Source organism: Anabrus simplex, chromosome 2, assembly GCF_040414725.1.
Source record: "Anabrus simplex isolate iqAnaSimp1 chromosome 2, ASM4041472v1, whole genome shotgun sequence".
Taxonomy (NCBI): Eukaryota; Metazoa; Arthropoda; class Insecta; order Orthoptera; family Tettigoniidae; genus Anabrus; species Anabrus simplex.
In genome coordinates this window covers 433,670,688-433,686,973 of record NC_090266.1, presented here as the reverse complement: position 1 = coordinate 433,686,973, position 16,286 = coordinate 433,670,688, and positions in this window count along the sequence as shown.

Sequence of the window (16,286 nt, the reverse complement as noted above, 5' to 3'; positions counted from 1 at the left end):
AGTAAGTTGGTCTATAAGAAAGTCATTAAGCACAAATCAGAATAACAAAATAGTCATTCCGAAATAATCTGCGAAATGTTTCACTGCGGGCATGAAAGACATGCGCCATTGTCGCTAGCTTTTCACCAAGTTGACCGCGATACGCATCCCGGCCAATGCACATGGGATTTATGAGATAAAATACCACTGAGATTGTGACCAAGATGTCAGCGGTTAACTTAAAAATACGCAACTTTGCTTGCTTCCAAATGTTTCATATCATCAAAATTACCACTGTGCTTCAGATAGGATCGTCATCAACAGATAACCAACAAGACCTTCCGTACTGGCGGTAGTGTATGATAATAATAATAATAATAATAATAATAATAATATAATAATAATAATAATAATAATAATAATAATAATAATAATAATAATAATAATAATAATAATAATAATACGTGTTGTGGGTTATTGTAATCACGTACTTGTTCGTGAACCACGGGCAACGGCTGAGTGGCCTAGTAAATGGTCCTGAGAGTCCGGATACCAGTTGCTATGGAATGAGAGTAGGCATCTCGGATATATTCTGTGTCACGGCCCTCAATGTGCTCAAGCGGCTTGGACTATACAATTTACCGGTGGTCCCTAACCCGTTAGAGGAGATATACTCACTGGGAATGAGTGTAAGTAAGACAGGATAACACCCTGCTTAATAGAATTTTAACCGAGAATGTTCAGAACGTTTTACGCAACCGTTGGTCTTATTGGAAAAACGGAGTCCCACTCCAATTTGACACGTGAGGAACTCCTTGGAAGGAACTTAGCCAACGAAATGGAATTCGATGGGGAACAATCAATATCTTTTTTGCTGGTGGCTTTACGTCGCACTGACACAGACAGGTCTTATGGCGACGATGGGATAGGAAAGTGCTAGGAGTGGGAAGGAAGCGGCCGTGGCCTTAATTAAGGTACAGCCCCAGCCTGGTGTGAAAATGGGAAACCACGGCAAACCATCTTCAGAGCTGCCGACAGTGGGATTCGAACCCACTATCTCCCGGATGCAAGCTCACAGCTTCGCGCCCCTAACCGCACGGCCAACTCACCCGGCACAATCAATATTAACGGGGTTAATTAAATAAAGAAAGCAGAACTCGCTGAATAAGCAAAGGGGATGTATCTGGGTGTGTTAGGAGTTAATGATATTCGGGTAACGGGAGATGACGAGGAAGAGGTAGAAAATTATAAAGTGTACTTGACAGGTGTTAAAAAGAGAATGGAGGAGTGTGGGGTAGGACTGTTCATCATTAATACTATTGCACGTAACAAACCAGGTGTATGCATAAGTCATTATCGGTTTCGGTTTGTTCGTCTGACATTGACCCACCAACAGACAATACTCGGGTCCGCCAAACACTAGCGTCTGTGTTGTACCATTCAATGATCATGTCGGGGTTTGTGCCTGACAAAGAACATTTGCAGCACGCATTGCTTTTTCTTATTTAATCAAAAGAAAAATGCTGCGGAAAGCCATCGTTTGCTGGTAGAAAAATATGGTGAATATGCTCCAACGATTAGAACATGTAAGACCATGCTTTGTGTCTGGTGGGACCAGAGCGTCATTGTGCATTATGGACACTTAAAGCCCGGCGAGACCGTTAGTGCACAACGCTATCGCCAATGAATGATTTATTTAAATCACGCATTGATCGAATGACGAACGGAATGGGCCAGAAGACATGGCAAAGTGATTTTTGACACGACAATGCGCCGTCTCACATAGCAAAACCAGTGAAAGACTCCTTGAAATCGCTTGGATGGGACATCCTTCCTCACCCACCGTACTCTCCCGACCTGGCGCCATCTGACTATGACCTCTTCGCATCAATGGGGCACGCGCTCGCAGAGCAGGACTTCAGCAATTTCAAGGAAGTTGGAAAATGGCTCGACGAATGGTTTGCCGCAAAAGACAAGCAGTTTCTCTGGCATGGTTTCCATAACTTACCTAAAAGATGGGCGAAGTGTGCAGAAGCCGATGGCCAATATTTTGAATTTAACAAAGAATGAATTTTCCTTGAAACTTACGTGTTTTATTTACCACAAAAACCGGCAGAACTTATGCATACACCTGGTAGTTTCTGTTAGGCACATTAACGAACGAATGATGTGGGTAGATTTGGCAGTTGTAGGAATCAGGTTGACAATTATCTCAGTGTATTCACCGTGTAAGGGTGCAAATGAGGATGAAATTGAAATGTTTTATAAAGCATTAAGTGACATTCTAGTCCGGGTCGACAGTAAGGATAGGATTGTGCTAATAGGTGATTTCAATGTGGAAGTTGGAAAAAGAACTGAAGGATACGAAAGGGTGATAGGTAAATGTAGGGAAGATATGGAAGTTAAAAGGAATGGGAAGCGTTTGCTAGACTTCTGTACTAGTATGGTATTAGCAGTTATGAATACATTCTTCAAGCATAAAGCTATTCACCGTTACACATGGGAGAGTAGGGGCACCGGACCCATTATGGACTATACCTTAACCGACTTTGAGTTCAGGAAATGTGTTAGGAATGTGCGGCTTTTCTGGGGATGTTTCGATGACATGGACCACTATCTGATGTGTAGTGAATTAAGCATCTCTGGGCCTAGGATAGAGAAAGTGAAATCTGCCTGCAGACGAATAAGGGTAGAAAATCTCCAGGAAGAGGAAATTAAACAGTAGTACATTTATACGATTAGTGAAATGTTCCAAACGGTGAACAGTATTCAGCTTTAGGACGTAAAGAGAGAACTGGGTGGCATGCACGGATGCTGTAGTAGAAACAGCAAGGGAATGCCTAGGAATAACTGTGTAATGTTGCGAAAAGAGGGCCTCCGTAGCTCAGACGGCAGCGCGTCGGCCTCTCACCGCTGGATACCGTGGTTCAAATTCCGGTGACTCCATGTGAGATTTGTGCTGGACAAAGCGGAGTCGGGACAGGATTTTCTCCGGGTACTCCGGTTTTCCCTGTCATCTTTCATTCCAGCAACACTCTCCATTATTATTTCATAGCATCTATCACTCATTAACAAATCACCTTGGGAGTGGCGACCCCATTGTAATAATAGCCTATATATATGTTTCATTCATTCCATCCCTGAACCGGTCAATGACTGGAAAACAGGTTGTAGGTTTTCAGTGTTGGGAAAAAGGGAACATCTTGGTGGAATGAGCGCAGCCGCAATTCACCGACGTTAATTTCCTGTTTCACACTGCGCACAAACACGTTTGATATTGCTTCATCAAAGTCAATCCACAAACCAAACCTATTCTTTGACTTGTTCAGTTTCAATGGGAGTTGTAACATGTTACCCCACTCACTGATGTTTCAATGAAGCCACTCAATGATTCACTCACGTATTTCTCCGCTTATGCTGACCTCAGTGGAGCAGTCGGTTAATCATTCTCCTTCCATATACAAGATAGAAGGTTCACTCGCCTGAACTAAGTGTCATTTTGAAGGTGTTTAAACACGAGTACTCTATATCCTTAGATTTTAGCACGTTTAGGTGCTCCTGACAGGTGTCAGCAAGAATTCTAAAAGAAAGTCTTGTTCAACTAAGTGCATGACTGGCGCCTTGCGACTTTATAACTACACCAGAAAAACATTGAGTGAGAGTGAATTCTGAGAAATAATTCCCTGGTACCAGTTTCCTGTAATCTGTAAGTAGATCTCCATCTTTGCATAGGTTTTGGGCGATTTCCACCATTTCATCGTGAGGGCTTTGGAAGATTAATTTAACCTGGAACTAGCCGCGAGTTATGTCACCGACATAGGACCCCGCCGCTCGCCAGTTCAGTTGGGGCTTATCTCCGCTGTCGATTGGGACAGGAGTTCAGTCTGAGAGAGAGTGCTGTCGAGGAGTGCCACTGTGGATATTGACAGTTCCAGCTGAGTTTCAGCCTGAGTTGAGGAGACAGTTAGTCTCTATGAGTGTTTTGCCCATGGATCTGAATGTCCGTCCGTCTGTCTGTCTATCTGTCCGTCGTTGAGGTGTTGAGTCCCTCTGTCCAGCTGATGTGAAGAGGACATTGTGCCTGCTGCAGCGTGGGATTGGCAAGGGAGAGTGAACGAAGGATGTTGAGAGTGTACGGACCGTGTACGTCATACGGGGTTGAGAGAATGTAATTTGCGGGCTGTTAGCTGAGTGGCTGTGATAGTGACAGGAAGAATATATTGTGACCTTATCGGTCATGTACATATTTATTTATTAATTATTTGGCAGTGAAAAACCTTTGTAAAGCTCCCTCGTACTTGTTACAAGAAGTTGCATTAGGTTGCACATGCTTACACAACCTTTGTAACCTGCTAAACACCACTCCGTCTTAACTAAAAGGATACACAGATAGAGGGAGAGGGAAGAAAATCTCAAGCCAGAAAAATCGATAATGATACCGTCACCCGTTGAAAAAATGGCCGAACACGATGTTGCCAGCTCGCGAATCGCATTATTATGATGAGATTTCGAGACATGCATAATATTTAATATGGGAAACCTCGGGATGTGATATGATTTAATTATAGACATCTGCCAAAATTCTAATTCTTTATAATATATTAACGTGTGGAAGAATACGTAATCGTTGCATTATATAACAAGCTAAGCGTCCCTTGTACGCAGCACCTTCATGGAAGACATTGTTGGGGCATTATTTTGATAATTAATTTTGAATAAATGGCCGAACATTTCAGGGTCCGCACATAACCAGACTACTTAAGAATCTGAGTCACACGTTTGAGTGTATTACCGATGCCATACGACACGTGGAACTATTAATTAAAAAAAGTAGTGGGGACTATCCATTGTCTCTTGCATGGAAGGGGGAAAGTTTATAAAAGGAACCGCGATGATGACAACCCATCCACTTTCACGCGAAGAATCCAAAGCAGAACCACGGTTTGATGGTGTTCTGATCTATTTAGTGTTTCAGACTGTAAATGTACAGTTTATATCTTCGAGAATATTGTAATTGTCTACAAAAAAATAGTATTTAAAAACAGGTTGAAGTTATGTGATCGCAAGAACGGTATAATTGTAACTTTTAAGTGATGCAACAAGTATTAATTTCATTATAGTGCTATTAATTGTATTTTTTGTGTTAAAGTGACGCAACAAGTCTTAATCTCATAAAAACTGTTATAAGTGTAGAAGATAACCATTGGAATATGAACGAGCTCAGCGGGAGTAGCAACGGACATGAACCCGTGACCAACGTCAACACCATGGAAGCTTAAAAGGAAAGAATAAGGGTCTTACCCGGGATCCGAACCTTGGATTGTTACGACATGATGATAAGTACTAAAATGAAATAATTTTTTTTAATAAATGTGCGGTTATTCATTATGCAGATCACGTAAGTTAGGTTAGACATGTAAATTGCATGTATTTCTTTTTAATTAGAAAGAGAACTTGTGAGTGGTCTTCATATTCATTTATGTTCATTTCATGGAATTTATAGTCTACTCCATGGGCTTAAATATATATATATAATTAACGTAATGCATGTATTTGACGTGATGATAAAATATTAGTTAGTCAGAGTGCTTAGATTAGGTAAATGTAATAGATAGTGGATTTGTTTTTGGCACTGAGCCGAGCCGTAATTTTGTATAATTTATTTACGTGATATCCAAGCTTCTTATGATAATGCATGGTGATTATGCTTGTAAAAATGGATTATCGACTGTTAACATTAGGATAGCAAGGCACTCTTATTTTCATGTAATTCGCATGATGATATATTTGTAGATGGCTGTATTAATTATATGCGTAACTTGTGACATGCCTAGACATCGAACAGACGCCTTCCTATTGAGATTAGCGTTTTCCTTTTATGTGAAATATTTTCCCTTTCTATATATGCGAATATCCTTATGGATATGTTTAAAATCCATATTTGATTTTATTGATTTGATTTTAAAATGTAGGAAAAACCTAGGCTGTATTCTGTAATCGGATGGAATCGAAGCTGGTCATTCTGAGTTGATGGATGTGAATATGAGACAATGAACAGTGGATTGATATTGTATTATATAATTGTGGCAGGACAGTGAATTTATAAGCCAGTGGAGCTTTGGAAATATGATATGAGAATATATAATGAAATAAGATTATTTAACAAATATGTGTTCCAAGGGAAACGATTTGCTTTCACCTTGAGATGTTGAAAGGATATTTCTGCCACACCGAGCCATTATTAGCCGGACTTTGACGTCCAGAGATTTACGATGAGGGGAGAGTGAAGAAGGTTTGTCCTTTTTAAAGGATTACCGTATGCTGTATTGTTCGAGCTATTCCATTTAGAATGAAGGCCGTGCGACACCGATTATTGTTTAAAGGGTTCTTTGACTTTTTTATGTATGATCTTATAATAATATTTAACTAACTGGAACGCCAGTATTTTCATTTATTTGTTGACCATATGATTAATTAAGAAAGGCAGTTTTTTTAGTCCCGTTTGTCGATGCTATCTTGGATATCATTGGTTCGAGTTCTGAGGCAACCATGGATTTTTGCTGTCACATTTTTTTTATATACAGCCAATTGCATGTGTATATTGTTATTGTTTATTTTCATACTGTGTACATATTTTCCTTTTTATACATTCTTTTAGTCGTGTTTCACTCTTTATGTGGATGACAAATCGAGTTTTATTATCGTAATTTTTGTCATTGGATTCATTGGGATGTGGGTTCGATTTCTGGACCCGACATCAGTCATTTTATTTTGATTAGGATTATATCGACTAGCATTCATTTATTCTTTGTTTATTTTTGTAATATAATTAATTTAGTTAGGTGACCACTTCAAGTTATCTTCAATTTAATTTGTTGTATAAATAATTGCTTCTTCTGATAGTGAAGAAAGTTATTAATGATAACCGTCGCATTTATAAGGATATTTCTGATTTTTTTATTTGAAAAGTATGTTATACAAATTATGATGTAATATTTATCATCATGTCGGGAAGAAGATAGAAGTAAAGGAGAAATACATTTTTTTTGACACTTTACAATTTGTATTTAGTCCGTTGGACATTGCATATTCAACATTGATATACTATAAATATTCAGGATCAACCTTTAATTAATTTGATTTATCAAGGCTCAATAAATAGGTATTTAAACTTTTGTCTGCCTGTCATTTTGCCGAATAACATTGTATCCCAGGTTTCCTTCCGTTCATTTATGCCTTTAAGCTAGTTATGTGTTATTTTCTTTGATCTTCTGCCGCGAACGTACCATGGCCTTGGGAGGTCGGTGGTTTGATTCTTTGGAACGGAAGGGTGCAGTAGACCCTTGCACGGTCGGAAGAGCATTTGCTCACCCATCATTCTGAATTTGTTTTGTTCCTTCCTGATGAGGTGGCATTTGACTCTAGACTAAAAAGGTCCCTTTCCATCAGGCGCTTTGGCGTATGGTGCTATATGGCAGTATCCCGATTTTTTTAGGGATTATCATGCAGTCATTTGGTTCTGTCCGGCAAATGGCGAGGGGTGGAAAGGTTGCATTTGGCGCCCAACGTGGGGCATTTTCGGCATTTTTAGGCATTTACAATGGTAGGCATTTTCGGCATTTTCGGAATTTTTGAATTTTTCGGCATTTTCGGAATTTTTCGATGTTTTCGATAGAGATAATTTCAAATGATAACTTTTGCGAAAATGGGCGTCAGACATGGCAATGCCATATTTAGGAATATAGAACTGACCAATTATTATATGAAGGAACACGATGGTTGTTCAATTTATGGGATGCTGATAATTGGATCAGTATGAGAAGTGAATGACAGATTAAAATTAATGTGATATTTATGGCAAAATGAAAACATAGTCGTGGTTATAGTCTAAGTGACGATAACCAGGACAGTCATTCATAGTAATTGAGGTACCCAAAAGCATGTAGGGATTTAATTAAATCCCAGGAAACAATAAAATGGTTTTCCCAAATCTGAGGAAAAATGAATATCGATACCCTTCAGGTAATCGTATTCATGGGTACTTGTCAGGAGGTACTGGTTGTAACAGGCCTCATTACTCATAGTGAATCATTTATTAAATTTGTGTTTGTGTTTCGCGGTAGGTAAAGGTGACCTCAGGCCTTGAGTGTTTGTTGTTAAGTGGCAGTAAGTTAGAATTCATGTGGAAAATTTTGGGACGATATTACCCAGTGTATTAGGTGTATCGGAAGGATGGCCTAATTTATTGGCATATACCACCTGTGTTGGTATTTAACTTGCGATATTTTTATTATACGAACTTATTCAAAATTAATAATAATAATAAATATGATAATAATAATAATAATAATAGTAATAATAATAATAAAAATAAAAATTATAGTAATGATAGGCTACGTATTCAAAGTATTGTGATGAAAGGTACCCTTGATAAATTATACTGTTGAATAATTTTGAGATAGCTGTATTCAGGTTATATAATTAATTCAAGTCACATTGTGTTAAAAATTTTATGATTTTGGTTAAGTTGACCTTGAATTGATTTCATTTTCAAGTTGATTTCTCCTAATCCGAGGTTCGAGTAAAGGGGGGCCCACTTTATTGAAATATTGTGTAGAATGGATATGGAAGCCATGAGGGCTCTGATAGAGGAAGTTAAAAATATGATAGGTCAGAATAGTGAAGACATTAAAGTGAGTAATAAAAGGTTTGAGGACATTAATGAAAATATGAAAGTGATTGATCAGAAAATAGGTCAGAATAGTGAAGACATTAAAAAGAGTAGTGAAACAGCTAAGGACATGATTGATCAGAAAATAGATCAGAGTAATGAAACAGTTAAGGACATGATTGATCAGAAAATAGATCAGAGTAGTGAAACAGTTAAGGACATGATTGATCAGAAATTAGATCAGGTTAATGAACATATGGAGAGAATACAGAAGGAGTGTAAGGAAGGGAGAGATGAAATTAATAAACAGATGGGGAACTTTAACGTACGGTTGGAGGAAACAATTGAACGTTATGATGAACTGGTAGGACAGATAACGGGGTACCAGACACAATGTGAAAGGAACACAGCACAGTTAGAAAAACGACTGGATAATACGCACGAAAAACAGGAACGGCTAGAAAACTCGTTAGGCACGGTAATTGAGCGCGTCGAACGTGTTGAGGCTCAGACATTAAGTATGGCGGAACTAATCGATGTTCATATTCAAACGGTGACAGATCACCAGGAACGTACAGATAGGATAATAGAAGATGTTAAGAAGGAGGTCCATCAGACTCAGGTCGATATGCACGACATTCGGAACCAAACCAGTGCGTTGAAACAGGAAATTGGTACCAACGTGGATAAGCAAATATCTGAGGTCAGAAAACAGGCATTCGATGGAATAGTCATGGTCCAAGAGGAGGTACGGAGGAATGAGGATAGGACGTTAGATAGGATCGAGGAATGGTCGCATAAGATGCAAAAGACGAAGATAAAAGTAGATATACATGACGACCTTATACATGAGTTGAGAGAAATGATTGTGAAACTGGAATTACAGGATGACTTTCAGGAACTAGGAATAAAAACAGATCCAATAAAAAAAAGCTACGTTAATCCGTATGATCTTAAGATAGAAGGAGAAGGAATGGGTTTATTCAAGGGTGTGAATAATAGTGCAGATCAGATATCGGCGGCACAGATGCATAATTCTACAACATTGCCGATTGAATCCATACCGTTTTATAATGTAATTCGGATGAATGAAGATAAACCGAAGCGATTCAAACCAGGAGGTACTGTAACACCAAAGAAATTTTTGGCTGAGATGGACGGTTACATGGTTGACCATCAGGTAGCTCCGGAACGTAGATTAAGGGTCGTGGAGAAATTCTTAGAGGACCAAGCCTTGGTATGGTTTCAAGCTTTCAAATATTGTTTTGATAGCTACGATACGTTTAAGAGAATGTTTCTCGATAAATACTGGGGAATGGAAACGCAATTAGGATTGCGTTTGGAGTTGTATTCACGTCGTTATTCCATGACGGGCCCGACACGATTTTGTGAATTTTTCACTGGGCAATTAGTGAAAATGAGGGAGCTGGATAACCCTCCGGCTGAAGTGGAACTTCTATCGGCCATTACCAAACAGTTCCCAGCTGATGTTCAACGAATCTTGATTGCTGCGAATGCAAAGACGGCTGTAGAAGCAGAACAGATTTTACGACACCTCGACCAAACATCGAGTGGACATCAAATTAGGGCTAGACAATCAGAAATGGTGAATACATTGGATTGTCAAGAGAAAAAAGTACAATAGTAGTCAAAGATCAAGGCACGAATACCACTCAGGGATATGTTGGTAATCGAAATATTAGGGACACCCGATGGAATTTTCGTTCTTGGGGAGAACCTAGACGACAATATGTCGAACAGCAGTACAGGCAAAGGGGCATTAACAGAGATCGTCGGCCCTATTCTAGATGGCCACATCGGAACGATCAGAATTTTAGGCACCAGAAAGAGTACTACCAAGGAGATCTCGAAAACAGAAAGAGGGAATCTCAGCAATATGTTAGAGACTTAAATGGGTCTAGACAAGGGAAAGACATATGGGAACAACCCATACGGCGGCTGACGGAAACGGCGGAATGCCAAGGAGCCGAAAGTCTCGCTTTACAGAATCATAAAGCTAATCAGAGCAGGTTAAATCCTCGTGCCCCTGAATATCAGGCTAACGAGGAAATCCATCCAAAAAAAAAGCGCGATTGCTAAGCGAGGAGATAGTCGGAGTTTCAGAGGTTATCAATCCTCAGACTCATACATGGACTATAGTGACGATCGACACGTGGGTGATACAGCCAGATGAGTTATTAGAAGACAAGATTCAATTGAATTCAAAGGTCGTAAGAGAATTGCCGGTAATCTACATAAGAGTAAATGGAGCACGGGTTCGATGCTTGGTGGATACAGGCGCAAGTGTCAGCGTCGTATCTAAGGCTTTGTTGGAAGAATTGAAGTTGAAAAACCACATTCCAGTCATTCCAACATCGAATATTAAAGTTCGTGGTGTGATACCCGATCGGACTACGATTTGCAATACTCAAGCTTATCTTGATTTGGAACTGGGGGACAATATTATTTCACATCCGTTCATTGTACTAACAAAAATGGAGTACAATGTTATTATTGGGTCAGACTTCCTACGAGAATATAAAGCAAATATCAACATGGACAGTAACGAGATTCGCTTTATATTCGACTCAGTCCAAAAGGAGATGAAATTGAATGACGCTGAAAATTTAGATCAAGAAGAGATGATTTGGCACACTCAATTATGTTCGGAACCAGAAAGGGAAGAAAATTTCTTGGAAATGGAAGAGATAAGTAGGAAGGTCATCGATGAATCTGGAATTATGGTCACCGCGGTGAAAGAAGAAGAAGAAGAAGGATTGTTATTTGAATCCTTAGTCCAGAAGAATATCAGCGAGGCCAAGATCGGAGATGAAGAGAAGATTCGTTTGCAACAAATTATTGAACAACAAAGGGAAGTTTTCGGATCAAGACCTGGGAAGATTCCAAATTTTCAATACACATTAGTGGTAAATAGTTGGGAACCTTTTCGACAGCGTCCTTATCCTGTACCAGAGAAATACCATAATCAAGTAAGCCAGATTATTCGTGAAATGGAAGAGAGCGGCCTGATTTCTAAATTCCCCACACCATACCTAAACCCGTTAGTAATTGTAGAGAAAGCGAATGGCTCATTAAGAGTATGTTTAGATGTCCGGGTAATAAACAAGCGCTTAGTCCCCGAGTATGACCAGACTCCTTGTATCAAGGATATTTTGAAGAAATTTCATCTTATGAAGTTATTCACAGGGGTTGACTTGACATCGTCATTTTACCATGTGGAACTTGATCCAAAAACTAAAATATTAACAGGTCTTATGTTTGATCAAACTACGTATGTTTTTAACAGGCTCCCATTTGGGATAATGAATGCAGGATCTGCCCTCATAAGAGCTTTAGATCGAAATTTGAGTGATGAAGTGAAAGCCTTCACAATAAGATATGTCGATGACATTTTGATTGCATCAGAGACTGTAGAGAAACATCTCGAAAATATCAAGAAATTACTTATAGATTTGGACAGAAACAATTTCAAAATTAATCTCTCGAAATCCCAATTTTGCCAAAGGAGCATTTTATTTTTGGGTCATATTATTGATTCTGAAGGTGTGACCCCAAACCCAGTAAAAATTCAGGCCATTCAGAAGTTTCCGAGACCAACTAGGGTGAAACATATTAGGCAGTTTCTGGGTATTTGTAATTTCTTCGCGGACCACTGTCCAGGGTACACAGAGGTTGTGGCCCCTCTGCAAAATTTGATGAAAAAGAATAATCGATGGAAGTGGGATGATGAATGTGAGGCAGCATTCGTAAAAACGAAGGAACTCCTCACAAACAGCGTAAAGCTCGGGTATCCAGATTATAAAAAGAAGTTCATTGTACAGACCGACGCATCAAATGTAGGAGTAGGCGCCGTCCTGTATCAGGAAGACCCCGAAAAAGAACCGAAGATCTCATTTTTGGCATTCATGAGCCGTAAGTTACGAGCACATGAATTGAAATATACCGTAACTGAGCTTGAGATGTTAGCCATTATAACAGCCTTAAGTCATTGGCGGAAATATATTTATGGTTTCCCCATTGTATTGCGAACTGACCATAAAGCTCTTACTTTTATGTTAAAATCAACCATGACTAGCGAAAGAGTTAATCGGTGGTGTTTGTTTGCACAGCAGTATGATTTGACAATAGAACACTGTGCAGGCAAAAATAACGTCATTGCTGATGCACTCAGTCGGAATCCTGATCCTGAGAGTACTTTCGTCCATCAGATCCAGCTTGTGGATGAGGATCGTGAGACATTAGAGAAATTAAAAAGCATCGGTGAGGAACAAGAGAGGTATCAGGAGACGAGTCGGTTGATTGACTTCTTCAAGCGAAGAATCCAACCAGGCACGGCAGAATACACAGAGTTGGAGAAGCGAGCGGAGAAGTATAACTATTTCAATGGCATTCTGCATAAGTTCATCGACGAAAATCATACACGATACCGAATTGTGGTACCACCAGTTCTACAGAATGAGTTGGTGTGGTTAGCCCACCGAGCCATAGGTCATGCAGGAATAGATAAAGTGTCAGCAACACTGAAAGAGGCATTCATTTGGCCTAATCTTAGAAAAATAGTCCGCCGAATATTGGTTACTTGTGACACGTGTCAAAGGGTGAAGCCTAATACCTATTTGTTGAAGCAGCTACCACGACCTTTGCTGCCAAGTAAGCCTAAGGAGCTATATGCTTTGGATTTTTACGGCCCGTTACCACGTGCTAGGCGTGGCCTGCAACATATCCTTGTGTGTGTGGACGTATTTTCAAAGTATGTAAAATTATGTCCGGTCCAAAAAGCCAATACCCGAGCGGCCATCAACCAAATTAAAACTAAAATCATTCCTAAAATGGGAAAACCGGAATGCGTTCTGACAGACCATGGTTCCCAGTTCACTTCTGGGGTTTTCAAGCGTGACATTGACCAATTAGGGGTGAAACACCATTTAAGCTCTATTCGTCACCCCGAATCTAATCCTGCAGAACGTATCATGAGGGAGATCGGGATGTTTTGCCGAATCTATTGCCCCCGTCAACATTGGCGTTGGGTAGATGTCCTCCCAATTATTGAAGAGTGCATAAATGGGACTGTACACGAGTCAACCGGCCAGATCCCCAGCGTCATCCACTTTGATGAGATGCCGAAGAGACCATGGCAAAATGCCATACCGTGTCCACAAGATCCGCGATTTTCAGCAGAACTTTGTATCCAGGCAACAGCTGAATATCTGAGACAACAAGCAGAAAAAAGACTGCGACGACTTCGAGGTAAGAGATACCATCGACCACTGAGGGTAGGAGAATATGTGTTGGTAAAGAGACCAGCAGTGTCAGATCCCGCCAGCAAAATTTATCACAAATTTGCGGAGTTGTACATTGGACCTTACAGAGTAATTGAAAACCTTGAAAATAATGCCTATAAAGTCCAAAGCATGGATGGTTTAACTAAAACCATATATAATGCAGCCAATTTACGGCCATATTACCCACCAGGAAGCATTAGAGCAAATTTGGACCAGCCAGACCAGAACTCCGAGGAGGAAGGAGAGGATCAAGATGAAGATGATGACAGCATTCCACAGGATGAAGAAGATGAGAATCTTGAGGAAGCTGAAGTCCAGATGACAAGGACTGAAAACCAGGAAGACGAGGATATCCCATGGTGTCAAAATTGTGAAGAATTAGAACAACGTCGAGTAATTTTGGGTCAAGTTGCTTTTATACTCGAACGGGATAACCAAAGGTTTAGGGTTGAAAACCCAGAGCTCTTGAGAACAATACACTGCCGAAGAGACCACAATTAATTATTTAAATGAGAGTCTCTTCAATAAATTGAAATCAGTCAAGAAATTTGTAATCCTTTCCAAATTTCTTGAGTCCGACGGAAAGGCAGATGTGACCTTATCGGTCATGTACATATTTATTTATTAATTATTTGGCAGTGAAAAACCTTTGTAAAGCTCCCTCGTACTTGTTACAAGAAGTTGCATTAGGTTGCACATGCTTACACAACCTTTGTAACCTGCTAAACACCACTCCGTCTTAACTAAAAGGATACACAGATAGAGAGAGAGGGAAGAAAATCTCAAGCCAGAAAAATCGATAATGATACCGTCACCCGTTGAAAAAATGGCCGAACACGATGTTGCCAGCTCGCGAATCGCATTATTATGATGAGATTTCGAGACATGCATAATATTTAATATGGGAAACCTCGGGATGTGATATGATTTAATTATAGACATCTGCCAAAATTCTAATTCTTTATAATATATTAACGTGTGGAAGAATACGTAATCGTTGCATTATATAACAAGCTAAGCGTCCCTTGTACGCAGCACCTTCATGGAAGACATTGTTGGGGCATTATTTTGATAATTAATTTTGAATAAATGGCCGAACATTTCAGGGTCCGCACATAACCAGACTACTTAAGAATCTGAGTCACACGTTTGAGTGTATTACCGATGCCATACGACACGTGGAACTATTAATTAAAAAAGTAGTGGGGACTATCCATTGTCTCTTGCATGGAAGGGGGAAAGTTTATAAAAGGAACCGCGATGATGACAACCCATCCACTTTCACGCGAAGAATCCAAAGCAGAACCACGGTTTGATGGTGTTCTGATCTATTTAGTGTTTCAGACTGTAAATGTACAGTTTATATCTTCGAGAATATTGTAATTGTCTACAAAAAATAGTATTTAAAACAGGTTGAAGTTATGTGATCGCAAGAACGGTATAATTGTATCTTTTAAGTGATGCAACAAGTATTAATTTCATTATAGTGCTATTAATTGTATTTTTTGTGTTAAAGTGACGCAACAAGTCTTAATCTCATAAAAACTGTTATAAGTGTAGAAGATAACCATTGGAATATGAACGAGCTCAGCGGGAGTAGCAACGGACATGAACCCGTGACCAACGTCAACACCATGGAAGCTTAAAAGGAAAGAATAAGGGTCTTACCCGGGACCCGAACCTTGGATTGTTACGACATGATGATAAGTACTAAAATGAAATAATTTTTTTTAATAAATGTGCGGTTATTCATTATGCAGATCACGTAAGTTAGGTTAGACATGTAAATTGCATGTATTTCTTTTTAATTAGAAAGAGAACTTGTGAGTGGTCTTCATATTCATTTATGTTCATTTCATGGAATTTATAGTCTACTCCATGGGCTTAAATATATATATAATTAACGTAATGCATGTATTTGACGTGATGATAAAATATTAGTTAGTCAGAGTGCTTAGATTAGGTAAATGTAATAGATAGTGGATTTGTTTTTGGCACTGAGCCGAGCCGTAATTTTGTATAATTTATTTACGTGATATCCAAGCTTCTTATGATAATGCATGGTGATTATGCTTGTAAAAATGGATTATCGACTGTTAACATTAGGATAGCAAGGCACTCTTATTTTCATGTAATTCGCATGATGATATATTTGTAGATGGCTGTATTAATTATATGCGTAACTTGTGACATGCCTAGACATCGAACAGACGCCTTCCTATTGAGATGAGCGTTTTCCTTTTATGTGAAATATTTTCCCTTTCTATATATGCGAATATCCTTATGGATATGTTTAAAATCCATATTTGATTTTATTGATTTGATTTTAAAAT